Here is a 14,540-nt window from a genome sequence, read left to right as displayed (position 1 = left end):
CGCGTGCCCGGAATGCGATAATGGACGGCACAGATTTGGAGAGTCTGATAGAAAAAACTGTTGTACTTTCTCATGTCTGTGGGGATCAAGCCAAGCTTTTGTACTTTCTCATGTCTGTGTGGATCAAGACAAACTTTTGTACTTTCTTATGTCTGTGGGGATCAAGCCAAGCTGTTGTACTTTCTCATGTCTGTGGTGATCAAGCCAAGCTGTTGTACTTTCTCATGTCTGTGGGGATCAAGCCAAGCTGTTGTACTTTCTCATGTCTGTGGCGATCAAGCACCTATCAGCACAGCGCCATTCTACTGTCCATTGATAGCCTACGTCTATATACGTTCTTCTACTGTCCATTGATAGCCTACGTCTATATACGTTCTTCTACTGTCCATTGATAGCCTACGTCTATACGTTCTTCTACTGTCCATTGATAGCCTACATTTACACGTTCTTCTACTGTGGATTGATAGCCTACGTCTGTACCTTCTTCTACTATCCATTGATAGCCTACGTCTGTATACGTTCTTCTACTGTCCATTGATAGCCTACATTTATACGTGCATAATTTGTTCAGACACTATTGAATTAAATGTATCTCCTTGCCAGCATAGCCTAATGTTATTATTACCTTAGCGCTCTCGGAAGTTGGACGAGTGTCGGGTCATATTCTGTAATCTGTTCCACATTCTCCCTAGAGGTGTTTGTGTGTGTTCAAAGGTTTCACAAATATTTCCATTGCTTAGTTCGTGTTTATCACTGCTCAGAAACTTGAGATAGTTATTGTCGCCTTTTGTGCTTTGAACAACCAACTGTAATCTGTTGATCATGTGATCATTTTCACTATTTTGATATCCGGATGCTTGTTCATGTAAATATCTTTGATAGAGTTAAATAGAGAGACACACACGAGGAAGGGGAGGTTGATCATGGGAAAAAAGAAGGGAGAGAGAGAGAGAGAGAGAGAGAGAGAGAGAGAGAGAGAGAGAGAGAGAGAGAGAGAGAGAGAGAGAGAGAGAGAGAGAGAGGTGGGGATGTGTTTGTAAAGAAACAGTCTCAGAGATAGACGTTGACATGAAAGGAGGAAAAACTGCGCTGAGAAACAAACCGACAGAGAAACCGACAGACAAATTGACAGACAAACAGACAGACAAATTGACAGACAAACAGACAGACAAACAGACCGCCGGGACTAACAGAGACAGTGATTGAAAAAGAAAATGTAAGTGGAGTAGGGGAGTGAACCAGTGGCACTTAAAGCTTCTGATAGAGAGCAGATACGTTCACAAATCTTTTCTCAAATTGGCGCTGATTGGCTATGGTGTTTGGCTACACAACACCCCATCTTCCACGAACTCCTGCTGCTGCTGTTGCACATGCTGTTTGGCATCGGTTCCACAAATGAGACAGAATGTTTTACCGGTCGTATTGGTGGGTAGTTACGCCTGGCTGGCTACTTTATATTCTCTCATCTCTACACCATCGACAGTGGTTCTTTTTCGTTCAGCCGGCATTGGAGTAGTTGAAGGTGAGCTAGAGTTGCAGGTGAAGCTTCTAGCAGCCTCTCAGTCACATTCCTGATGCCAGAGGGCCGATACAAGCACTTTGTTGTGGTCAGTGGTGCGAAATCTAGACATACTGTTTAAGCAACGCACAGAAAAAGATTTCAATGAAATTATGTTTAAAAAAATAAAAATTTAACCCCTTCACTGCTGTGTAGACGTAGAATTTCCCATGTGTTCCAACAAACGAATTCACTGCCACTTCTTTCTACAGATTTATAGGGGATACATTTGAAAGGCGCATTTGCAACGAACGCAGTTTCTGATTCCAAATACGGGTCAATGTATTGTGGCTTTGTTTCAATCTCTCTTCAATGAACATTTTTATCTGCTTTGTTAAAACATAAATGGAAACGCTTCAGCACTAAAGGGTTAACAAGTGATCATCCAAACCATTTCATACTTTTTTTTTCTCGGAATTTTACCCACACATATGGTCTCACCGTGGAAAAGGCCCTGTTGCATTATTTGGAGATTCTCTGGATCATGTAAAGCTGAACAATTACACGAATCCCAGCGAGAAGGGCCTACATTTTAGCGATAGGAAAATCACATGACAAAGAAATCAACATCACAAGACTTGGCCCAGTATCATCAATCTGTGACAGAAAAGTGTTACTGTGCACCGACTGGCCTGGCGGCGCGCCCCTCAAGTTTGACACTCGTGACGTCTCAGCTAACACCTCTAGTTCTATTTATAACCTCTTTGGGCTAAGCTGATATCTCTCACAAAGAAATAAAAAAAAATGCATCAATTACTGCGCGCACTATAGACTCTATTCGCCTTCTAACATGTTGTAGGGAAAGTATACACTTGGTTCATAATATCCCAGACTTGGTTCATAATATCTCAGACTTGGTTCATAATATCCCAGACTTGGTTCATAATATCCCAGACTTAGTTCATAATATCTCAGACTTGGTTCATAATATCTCAGACTTGGTTCATAATATCTCAGACCTGGTTCATAATATCTCAGACCTGGTTCATAATATCCTAGACCTGGTTCATAATATCCCAGACTTGGTTCATAATATCCCAGACGTGGTTCATAATATCTCAGACTTGGTTCATAATATCCCAGACTTGGTTCATAATATATAAGACTTGGTTCATAATATCCCAGACTTGGTTCATAATATCTCAGACTTGGTTCATAATATCTCAGACTTGGTTCATAATATCTCAGACCTGGTTCATAATATCTCAGACCTGGTTCATAATATCCTAGACCTGGTTCATAATATCCCAGACTTGGTTCATAATATCCCAGACGTGGTTCATAATATCTCAGACTTGGTTCATAATATCCCAGACTTGGTTCATAATATCCCAGACTTGGTTCATAATTTCCCAGACTTGGTTCATAATATCCCAGACTTGGTTCATAATTTCCCAGACTTGGTTCATAATATCCCAGACTTGGTTTATAATTTCTCAGACTTGGTTCATAATATCCCAGACTTGGTTCATAATATCCCAGACTTGGTTCATAATATCCCAGACTTGGTTCATAATTTCCCAGACTTGGTTCATAATTTCCCAGACTTGGTTCATAATATCCCAAGACCGTACATTGTTACGGCGGCCGCTGTTTGCCCTCTGTAAAAACCTCACTGCAAATCGCGCTCACCAAAGGCGCTCAAAGAAGTTGCAGACACCAGTCTCCTCTGTCCCTCTACAGTAGAACCTGTGGAAAACGGCCACACACAGTCAGAGAAAAGTGGCCGTAGAACACAGGTGGCCGTCTTAGGCAGGAATGATCAAAATGAAGAAAACAAAACCATGTGTTACTACTTGACAACCTCAGAGTTTCTATGAAAAGATCTGGTCTAATTTCCACCTAGGGATATCATTTTTTAACGTTTATGTAGAATTCAGTAAGGGAGAGAATTATTAAAGCTTTGCTTACTTCCCCTTATGATAGATTTGTTTACGCTCTATCTAATCCTGATTATTTCCATCTCATCCTGATTATTTCCATCTCATCCTGATTATTTTCCATCTCATCCCCACTCATATCTAGTTCCTCCCCAGTATATTCCGCTCAACGACAGTACTTTCTAGCTCAACCATCATATCCACTATTTTTAGGCTAATGGCAGTATTTTGTAGCAAATTCCCAATATTCATCCCCGCTATTGTGGAAAAATCCAACAGTCCCCAGACGTTTCTATCTCGTCCCAAACATTTTCTGGCTACCCCCCTCCCACCCCACAATTATTTTTCATCTCATCCCAAATATTCTCTAGCTCACCCATAATATTTTCTAGCTCATTCACATTTTCTAGCTCATCCCCATTATTTTTCATCTCATCCCCAATATTTTCTACCTCACCCCCACTATTTTCTACCTCATCCCTAATATTTTCTATATCATCCCCAATATCTTCTAATTCATCCTTAGTATTTTCTAGCTCATACCCAATATTTTCTAGCTAATTAATAACATTTTCTAGCTCATCTCCAGTATTTTTTCAAGCACTTCCCCAGTATTTTCTAGTTTGTCTCTAATATTTTCTAGCTCATCCCAAATATTCCCTACTATTATCTAGCTTATTCCTGTTATTTTCTAGTTCATCAGTAATATTTTCTAGCTCATCCTTAATATTTTCTAGTTGATCCTCGGTATTTTCTAGCTCATCCTTAATATTTTCTAGCTAATCCCCATCACCTTTTAACTCATCCCCAGTATTTTCTAGCTAATCCCGAATATTCCCCACTATTTTCTAGCTCATCATCCATATTTTCTAGCTCCGCTCCCAGTACTTTCTGTTTCCATCCCCAGTGTTTCTCGGTATTTTCTAGCTCATTCGTAAAATTTTCTAGCTCATCTCCAGCATTTTCTAGCTCCATCCTCAGTATTTTCTAGCTCAACCTTAATATTTTCTACATCATCCCCACTAGTTTTTAGTTTATCCAAAGTATTTTCTAGCTCATCTCCACTATCTTCAAGCTCCATCACCGTATTTTCTAGCTCATTCCCAATATTTTCTAGCGTATCCCAACTAATTTTGAAAATTCCAATGGTCCTCACACATTTCTATCTCGTCTTCAACTTTTTCTAGCTCAGCTGCAATATTTTTCAATTCGTCCCTTGATATTTTTTAACTCATCCCTAATATTTACTAGTTAATCCGTAAAACTTTCGAGCTCATCTCCAATTTTTTTTGGGTCTCATCCCCAATATTTACAAAAAAAGCTTATCCCCAATATTTTTTTACAGCATCCCCAATATTTTCTAGCTCTTCCTCAATATTAATTCCTAACTCATCCCCAATATTAATTCCTAACTCATCCCCAATATTCCTAAACCTTTTCTATTTTATTACCAACATTTTTAGCTCATCTCCAGTGTTTTCTATCTCATGACCCCTAATTACCTTATCCTTAATATTTCCAAGATTTAAAAAAATTTTCCTCAACAGTTTTTGGTTAAAAAAAACAATTCTCAGCGATAACATATTTATATCTTTAAATGTTTTCTAGCTCAACCCCAATAGATCTATATTTTATCACATCCCCAATATTTTGTAGCCAATCCCCAACATTTTCTAGCTCATGCCTAATATTTCACAGACTTCCTATCTCATCTTCAATATTTAAAAAAATCTCATACCCAATATTTTCTAGCTCATCCCTAGCATTTTATAGCTCATCCCTAATATTTTCTAGCATATACCTAATATTTTCTAGCTCATCCCTAAAATTTGTTTAGCTCATCCTAAATATTTTTTAAGCTGACCCGTACTATTTTCTAGATCATCACTAATATTTTCTAGCTCGTCCCTAGTATTTTCCTGCTCCTCCATAATATTTTCTAGCTCATACCCAACATTTTCAAGCTCATCCCCAACATTTTACTGCTCATCTCTAATATTTTCTAGCTCATCCCCGGTATTGTCTAGATTATCACTAATATTTTCTTGCTCATCTCGTATATTCCTAATTATTTTTTTGCTCACCCTCAGTAATTTTTAGGCAATCCCCAGTACTCTATAGCTCATCATTTATATGTTTTAGCTCATCCCTAACATTTTCTAGATCATTCCCAATATTTTCTAGCTGATCCACAAACTTTGTATTTTTTTTACTTATCCCATTTATTCCCCAGTATTTTTTAGCTCATCTCCAATTTGTTCTCGCACAACACTTATATTTTCTAGCTCATCTCCAATAGTTTCTAACTCATTTCACGTATTTTATAGCTCAACATTAAATTTTTTAGCTATCCTCAGTATTTTCTAGCTCATCACTAATATTTTTCATATCATCCCAAACATTTTCTTGCTCTTCCCAAATATTTTCTAGTTAATTCCCAACATTTTCTAGTACATTCCCAACATTTTGTATCACATCCCCAATATTTTCTACCCCCAATTTTCTCCACAATATTTTCTAGCTCATTCCCAGTATTTTCTACTTAATCCATAATATTTTCTAACTCATCCCTAATGTTTTATAGCTCGAACCAGTATTTTCTAGCTAATTCCCAGTATTTTTTTTAGCTAATTCCCAGTATTTTCTAGCTCATCCCCAGTATTTTCAAATTCATCCCTTATGTTTTCTAGTTCATCCTCAGTAGTTCTCAGTATTTTCTAGATAATTAAATTTGTCATTATTTTCTAACACATCTCCAATATTTTCTGACTTATCCCAAATATTCCCCAGTATTTTTTAGTTCCTCTCCAACATTTTCTAGCTCAACTCTAAAAATTTCTACCTGATCCCCAGTAAATTCTAGCTCAACCCTGATATCTGTTAGATCACAACCAGCATTTTCTAGATCAACCCCACTATTTTCTAGACCATCCTCAATATTTTCTTGCTCAACCTTAAACTGTTCTAGCTCATCCTCAGTTATTTCTAGCACAACCACAGTATTTTCTAGCTCATCAATAATATTTTTCACCTCATCCTATTTTGTAGTTCATCCTTATTTTTTTTTCTAGCTCATTCCTGATATTTACTAGATCACCCCTGGATTTTCTAGCTCATCGCCAGTATTTTCTAACTTATACCCAGTATTTTTTAGTTCTATCCTGATATTTTCTATAACTTCCCCAGTATTTTCTAGCTCATCCCTTATATTTTCTAGATCATTCTCAATATTTTCTAGCTGATCCCCAAACTTTGCCAATATTTTCTTGCTTATCCCAATTATTATTCCCAAGTATTTTCTAGCTCATCCCCAATATTTTATAACTAATCCCCAGTATTTTCTAGCTCCACTTAAAAATTTTCTAGCTCATCAACAGTATTTTCTCGCTTAATAAAAGTATTGTCTATCTCATCACTAATGTTTTTCACCTCATCCAAACTATTTTTCAGCCCATCCCTAATATTTTTTAGTTCATTCCTAACATTTTCTAGCTAATCCAAAGTATTTTTTAAATCTCATCCTCAATGTTTTCTAGCCTATCCCCAATATCCCTCAGACTTTTCGATCTCGTCCCCAATATTTTTTGTATCTCATCCACAATATTTTCTAGCTAATCTTTATAAATTTCTAGCTAATCTCTAAAACTTTCTAGCTCATTGTTAATATTTTTTAAAGCTCGTCCCCAGTATTTTTTTTTAGCTCATCCCCAGTATTTTCTAACTCCATCCCCAATATGTTAATAGCTGAACCTTAATATTTTCAAGCTTTTCCCCACTAATTTTTACCTCACCCCCACTATTTTCTAGCCCATCTCTAATATTTTCTAGCGCATCAACAGTACTTCCTTGTTCATCCCGAGTATTTTCTAGCTCATCCCAGTATTTTTTAGTTCATCCCTAATATTTTTTGGCACTTCTCCAGTATTTCCTAGGTCATCCCCAGTTTTTTCTGGCTAATCCCCAGTATTTTTTAGCATTTCCCAAGAATTTCTAGCTTATGCCTTATATTTCATAGCTCACCCCAAATATTCCCCACATTTTTCTAGCTCATTCCTATTATTTTGTAGCTCATGACTAATATTTTCTAGCTAATCCCAAGCTTTCAATAGCTCACCTTTAAGCTTTTCTAACTCATTCTCACTATTTTTTAGCTCAACCACAATATTTTCTAGCTCATCCCCAGTATTTTTCCGCTCATATCCAGTATTTTCTAGTTCATCCCTAATATTTTCTAGCACTTTCCCAGTATTTTCTAGCTGATCCTCAGTATTTTTTAGCACTTCCCTAGTATTTTCTAGCTCATACCTAATATTTTTTAGCTCCTCCGAAATATTCCCCTCTATTCTCTAGCTTATTCCTATTTTTTTCTAGCTTATTATTAATATTTTCTAGCTCATCCCTAATATTTTCTCGTTGATCCCCAGTATTTTTTTTAGCTCATCCTTAATATTTTCTAGCTAATCCCCATCATTTTTTAACTCATCCCCAGTATTTTCTAGCTAATCCCGAATATTCCCCACTATTTTCTAGCTCATCCTCCATATTTTCTAGCTCCACCCCCAGAACTTTCTAGATCCATCCCCAGTGTTCCTCGGTATTTTCTAGCTCATTCATAAAATTCTCTAGCTCATCTCCAGCATTTTCTAGCTCCATCCTCAGTATTTTCTAGCTCAACCTTAATATTTTCTACATCATCCTCACTATTTTCTAGTTTATCCTAAGTATTTATTTCTTGGTCGTGTCCTCATTCACAGATCGCTGACTCTCCCACTTTTAATTTGGTGTGCATGTGGTGTTTGAGTTTGTTCCGCCACAACTGAGTCAAAAGATTGTGACCTGGTCTCTTCTATTTAGTATGTAGTAGCTAACTAATCCCCAGTATTTTCAGCTTATCCCCAAAAATTGCCAGTATTAAAATCTAGCACCTCTCCAATATTTTCTGGCTTATCCCAAATATTCCCCAGTGTTTTCTAGCTCATCTCCGACATTTTCTAGCTCCACCCTAATACTTTCTAGCTCATCCCCAATATTTTATAACTCAACTTTAATATTTTCTAGCTCATCCCCAGTATTTTATAACTCAACTTTAATATTTTCTAGCTCATACCCTGTATTTTATAGCTCAACTTTATTATTTTTTCTAGCTCACCTCCAGTATTTTATAGCTCAACTTTTATATTTTCTAGCTTGTCCCCAGTATTTTATAGCTCAAATTTAATATTTTCTAGCTAAGCACCAGTATTTTATAGTTCAACTTTAATATTTTCTAGCTTGTCCCAAGTATTTCATAGCTCAACTTTAATATTCTCTAGCTTGTTCCCAGTATTTAAAAGCTTAACTTTATTATTTTCTAGCTAGTCCCTAAAATTTTCTATTTAATTCCAAGTATTTTACATGCTCATCCCCAGTATTTTATAGCTCAACCTAAATTTTTCTTAATCGTCCCCAGTATCTTGTTGCTCAACTTTAATACTTTGTAGCTCATCCCCAGTATATTCTAGCTCATTCGCAATAGTTTATTGCTCAACTTTCATATTTTCTAGCTCATTCGCAATAGTTTATAGCTCAACTTTAATATTTTCTAGCTCATTCCAGTATTTTTTAGCTCAAATTTAATATTTTGTAGCTCATCCCTAGTGGTTTATAGCTCAACTTTATTTTTTTCAAGCTCATCCCCAGTAATTTATAGCTCAACTTTGATATTTTAAACTCTTCCACAGTATTTTATAGTTCAACTTTAATATTTTTTAGCTCAACTTAATATTTTCTAGCTCGTCCGCACTAATTTATAGCTCAAATTTAATATGTTTTAGCTTATACCCAGTATTTTATAGCTCAACTTTTATATTTTCTAGCTTATCCCCAGCATTTTATAGCTCCAATTAAATATTTTCTAGCTAAACATAAGTATTTCATAGTTCAAATTTAATATTTTCTAGCTCGTTCCCAGTATTTTATAGCTCAACTTTGATATTTTCTAGCTCATCCCCAGTATTTTATAGTTAAATATTAACATTTTCTAGCTCGTTCCAGGTATTTTATAGCTCAACTTTAATATTTTCTTGCTCGTCCTCAGCATTTTATAGCTCAACTTTAATATTTTCTAGCTCATCCCCAGTATTTTATAGCTGAAAGTTAATATTTTGTAACTCATCCATAGTATAGCTCAACTTTAATATTTTCTAGCTCATCCCCAATATTTTATAGCTCAAATTTAATGTTTTAGCTCATCCTCAGTATTTTATAGCTCAACTTTTATATTTTCTAGCAAAGAATAAGTATTTCATAGTTCAACTTTAATATTTTCTAGCTCGTTCCCAGTATATTATAGCTCAACTTTGATATTTTCTAGCTCATCCACAGTATTTTATAGCTCAAAGTTAATATCTTGTAGCTCATCCATAGTATTTTATAGCTCAACTTTAATATCTTTAGCTTATCAACAGTATCTTATAGCTCTACTTTAATATTTTCTAGCTCGTCCCCACAATTTTCTATTTAATCCCAAATATTGTACATGCTCATCCCGAGTATTTTATAGCTGAACTTTAATATTTTCTAGTTCATCCCCCGTATTTTATAGCTGAAAGTTAATATTTTGTAACTCATCCATAGTATAGCTCAACTTTAATATTTTCTAGCTCATCCCCACAATTTTCTATTTAATCCCAAATATTGTACATGCTCATCCCGAGTATTTTATAGCTGAACTTTAATATTTTCTAGTTCATCCCCAGTATTTTATTGTTCAATTTTGATTTATTCAACTCTTCCCCAGTATTTTATAGCTAAATTTAAATATTTTCTAGCGTGTCCCAAGTATTTTACAGCTCAACTTTAATATTCTCTAGCTCGTCCCCAGTATTTTAAAGCTTAACTTTAATTTTTTCTAGCTATTCCTCAAAATTTTCTATTTAATCCCAAATATTTTGCATGCTCTTCCCCAGTATTTTATAGCTCAACCTAAATATTTTCTTACTCGTCCCCAGTATTTTATAGCTCAACTATGATATTTTCTACCTCGTTCACAATATTTTATAGCTATCCCCAAATATTTTATAGCTCAACTTTGATATTTCTACCTCATCCGTAGTATTTAATACCTCAACTTTAATATTTTCTAGCTGATCTCAGTATTGTTTAGCTAAACTTAAAATTTTTCTAGCTCATCCCCAATATTCTTTAGATCAACTTAATATTTTCTAGCTTGTCCGCACTAATTTATAGCTCAAACTTAATATGTTTTAACTCTTACCCAGCATTTTATAGCTCAACTTTAATATTTTCTGGGTTGTCCCCAGTAGATAATAGCTCAACGTTAATATTTTATAAGCTCATCAACAGTATTTTATAGCTAAACTATAATATTTTATAAGCTCATCAACAGTATTTTATAGCTAAACTTTAATATTTCATAAGCTCATCAACGTATTTTACAGCTAAACTATAATATTTTCTAGCTCATCAACAGTATTTTATAGCTAAACTATAATATTTTCTAGCTCATCAACAGTATTTTATAGCTAAACTATAATATTTTCTAGCTCATCAGCAGTATTTTATAGCGAAACTATAATATTTTCTAGCTCATCCCAACAATTTTATAGCTCAAATTTAATGTTTTCTAGCTCGTACCCAGTATTTTACAGCTCAACTTTAATACTTTTTAGCTGATCCCCAGTATTTTATAGCTAAGCTTTAATATTTTCTAGCTCATATCCAGTATTTTATAGCTCAACTTTAATATTTGTTAGCTCGTCCCCAGTATTTTATTGCTCAAATTTGATATATTCAACTCTTCCACAGTGTTTTATAGCTCAATTTTAATATTTTCTAGCTCATCCATAGTATTTTATAGCTCAACTTTAATATTTTCTAGATCTAGCTCGTTCCCAATATTTTCTCTCTCAATTTTAATATTTTCTAGCTCTTCCCGACTATTTTATAGCTCAACTTTCATATTTTGTAACTCATCCCCGATATTTTATAGTTCAATTTTACTATTTTCTAGCTCGTCCCCACATTTTTCTATTTAATTGCGAATATTTTACATGTTCATCCCCAGTATTTTATAGCTCAAGTTTAATATTTTGTGTCTCATCCTCAGTATTTTCTAGCTCAACTTTAATATTTTGTAGCTCATCTCCAGTATTTTTTTGCTGAACTTTAATATTTTCTAGCTCATCCCCAGTATTTTATAGCTCAACTTTAATATTTTCTAGCTCGTCCCCAGTATTGTATTGCTCAAATTTGATAAATTTAACTCTTCCCAAGTATTTAATTTCCCAAATTTAATATTTTCTATTTGTTCCCCACAATTTTCAATATAATCCTCAGTATTATACTAATACTAGGTCATCCCCAGTATTTTATAACTCAACTTTAATATTTTTTAAAACTCGTCCCCAGTATTTTATAGCTCAACTTTAATATTTTCTAGCTCATTCCCAGTATTTTATAGCTTAACTTTAATATTTTCTAGCTTGTCCCCAGTATTTTATTGCTCAACTTTGATATATTCAACTTTTCCCCACTATTTTATAGCTCAACTTTAATATTTTCTAGCTTGTCCGCAGTATTTTATAGCTGAAATTTAATATTTTCTAACTATGCCTCAGTAATTCATAGCTGAAATTTAATATTTTTTAACTAAGCCTCAGCATTTTATAGCTCAACTTTAATATTTTCTAACTGCTGCCTTGTATCTTATAGCTCAACTTCAATGTTTTCTAGCTCATCCCCAATATTTTACAGCTCAACTTTAATATTTTATATCTCATACCCAATATTTTATAGATCAACTTAATATTTTCTACCTCGTCCGCACTAATTTATAGCTCAAATTTAATATTTTCTTAGCTCATTTCAAGTATTTTATAGCTCAACTTTAGTATTTTCTAGCTTATACCGAGTATCTTATAGCTCAACTTTTATACTTTCTAGCCCATCCCCAGTATTTTATAGCTCAACTATAATATTTTTTAGCTCGTCCCCACAATTTTCTATACAATCCCCAGTATTTTACTAGCTCGTCCCCAGTATTTTACTAGCTCGTCCGCTCGTCCCCAGTATTTTACTAGCTCGTCCCCAGTATTTTACTAGCTCGTCCCCAGTATTTTATAGCTCAATTTTAATATTTTCTAGTTCATACCGAGTATTTTATAGCTCAACTTTGATATTTTCTAGCTGCTGCGTTAATTGTATCTTATAGCTGAACTTTAATATTTTCTAGCTCGTTCCCAATATTTTCTAGCTCGTCCACAGTATTTTATTACTCAACTTTGATATATTCAACTCTTCCCCAGTATTTTATAGCTCAACTTTAATATTTTCTAGCTCAACCATAGTATTTTATAGCTCAACGTTGGAATTTTCTATCTCGTCCCCGGTATTTTATAGCTAAACTTTAATATTTTCTAGCTCGTCCCCACAATTTTCTCTATAATCCCCAGTATTTCATTAGCTCATCCCCAGTATTTTATAGCTCAAATTTAATTATTTTTTAAAAAATCTCATACCAGTATTTTATAGCTCAACTTTAATATTTTTTATCTCATCCCCAGCATTTTATAGATCAACCTAATATTTTTTAGCTCATCCCCACTATTTTTTAGCTAAATTTCAATAATCTTTAGCTGATTCCCAGAATTTTATACCTTAACTTAAATATTTTTTAGTTCGTCCCTAGTATTTTATAGCCCAACTTTAAACTTTTCTAGCTTGTCCCCAGTCAGTTGCTGTGTTGTGTTCTGTGCTGTAGTTGTTGATCTTTGGGCCAGGCTGCTGTCACGTCTGCTCGTTTCGTCCTTTGACCTGTTCTCTTTTCCTTGCGGCTGTTGTGTCGTCCTTTGACCTGTTCTCTTTTCCTTGCGGCTGTTGTGTCGTCCTTTGACCAGTTCTCTTTTTCTTGCGGCTGTTGTGTCGTCCTTTGACCAGTTCTCTTTTCCTTGCGGCTGTTGTGTCGTCCTTTGACCAGTTCTCTTTTCCTTGTGGCTCTTGTCTCCCTGGTTCTCCTTGAAGGTTTTTTCCCCGCCAGATTTGAACTCCTTGACGTTTGACTCCCAGGCTCGGCTTCCTAACTGACCCAATTTGTGTGTAAAACACCTACAGTAACAAAAAGCCACCCCCCCAAAAAAACAACAACAAACAACAACCCCCAAACAACAAAACAACGAAACCGACAAAAAACCTGCTCTCTCTTTCCCGACCCTAATTTCACCTTGACCCCTCGACTATTTATTGTAATGAGAGTTTACCTCCCCCCCTCCCCAGTTACTGCTACTCTTTGGCTCCTTCTTACTTCTGCCTTTCAGCCACACCCCTGGTCTTATGGCAAGTAAGATCTTACGTCTAACCTTCTCAGACAAGGGCGAAAAATCTTGTAGGTCCTGTGAACAAGTTATTAACATTAAAGATCATTTGGTGGTCCAAAATCGATATGAGTCACTCGGGCAAATTTAAAAATTAATTTCTACCAAACTGAAAATGTTTAAATGTGTCCTTCATGCTCATATGACCTCATGCAGTTGCAAACGCTGTAAAACACTTACCAAGATGGCATATTCAACAAGTCAGTTCTATCACAACATGGGGACATTCTAGAACTTTCCCGGAAAGAATTTACAGGAAAGATAATAAAAAAAAAAATGAAAATAATTTTTTTTAAATTCACATTTTTAAAGATGAAACTGACTTTATTTCTACTTGATATTTAAAGAACATTCAATTCTACAAACACACTGAAATTGTAAGTAATGTCATCCCAATCTGTAGAGCTATGGCGGTATAAGTAGAGTGACCTAGAGAGGTTAACATTGGACACAGAAAAAACCAGTTTATAGAAACATCTGAAGGTTCTTACGATTCATGTCATTTTTGTAGGAAAATCATGAATAAGGAGATGGTTCATTTTAGACACAGACAGCTAAAGACCAACATCTTATTTTCATATATTATATGTATAATCTACTTAGGACATTTCTGTAAATAATAAAAAAGTGATTAAAAAAAATCTTATACAATTCACCAAAGTGATATTAAGGTTTCAGAGACAGGCAAAGAGTTTTACTTGGATATACACGTATATATATAATATATATATA

This window comes from Aplysia californica, unplaced genomic scaffold (genome assembly GCF_000002075.1).
Source record: "Aplysia californica isolate F4 #8 unplaced genomic scaffold, AplCal3.0 scaffold00091, whole genome shotgun sequence".
Classification (NCBI taxonomy): domain Eukaryota; kingdom Metazoa; phylum Mollusca; class Gastropoda; order Aplysiida; family Aplysiidae; genus Aplysia; species Aplysia californica.
The sequence above is the reverse complement of the archived record's forward strand: the minus strand, read 5'-3'. Positions refer to the sequence as shown.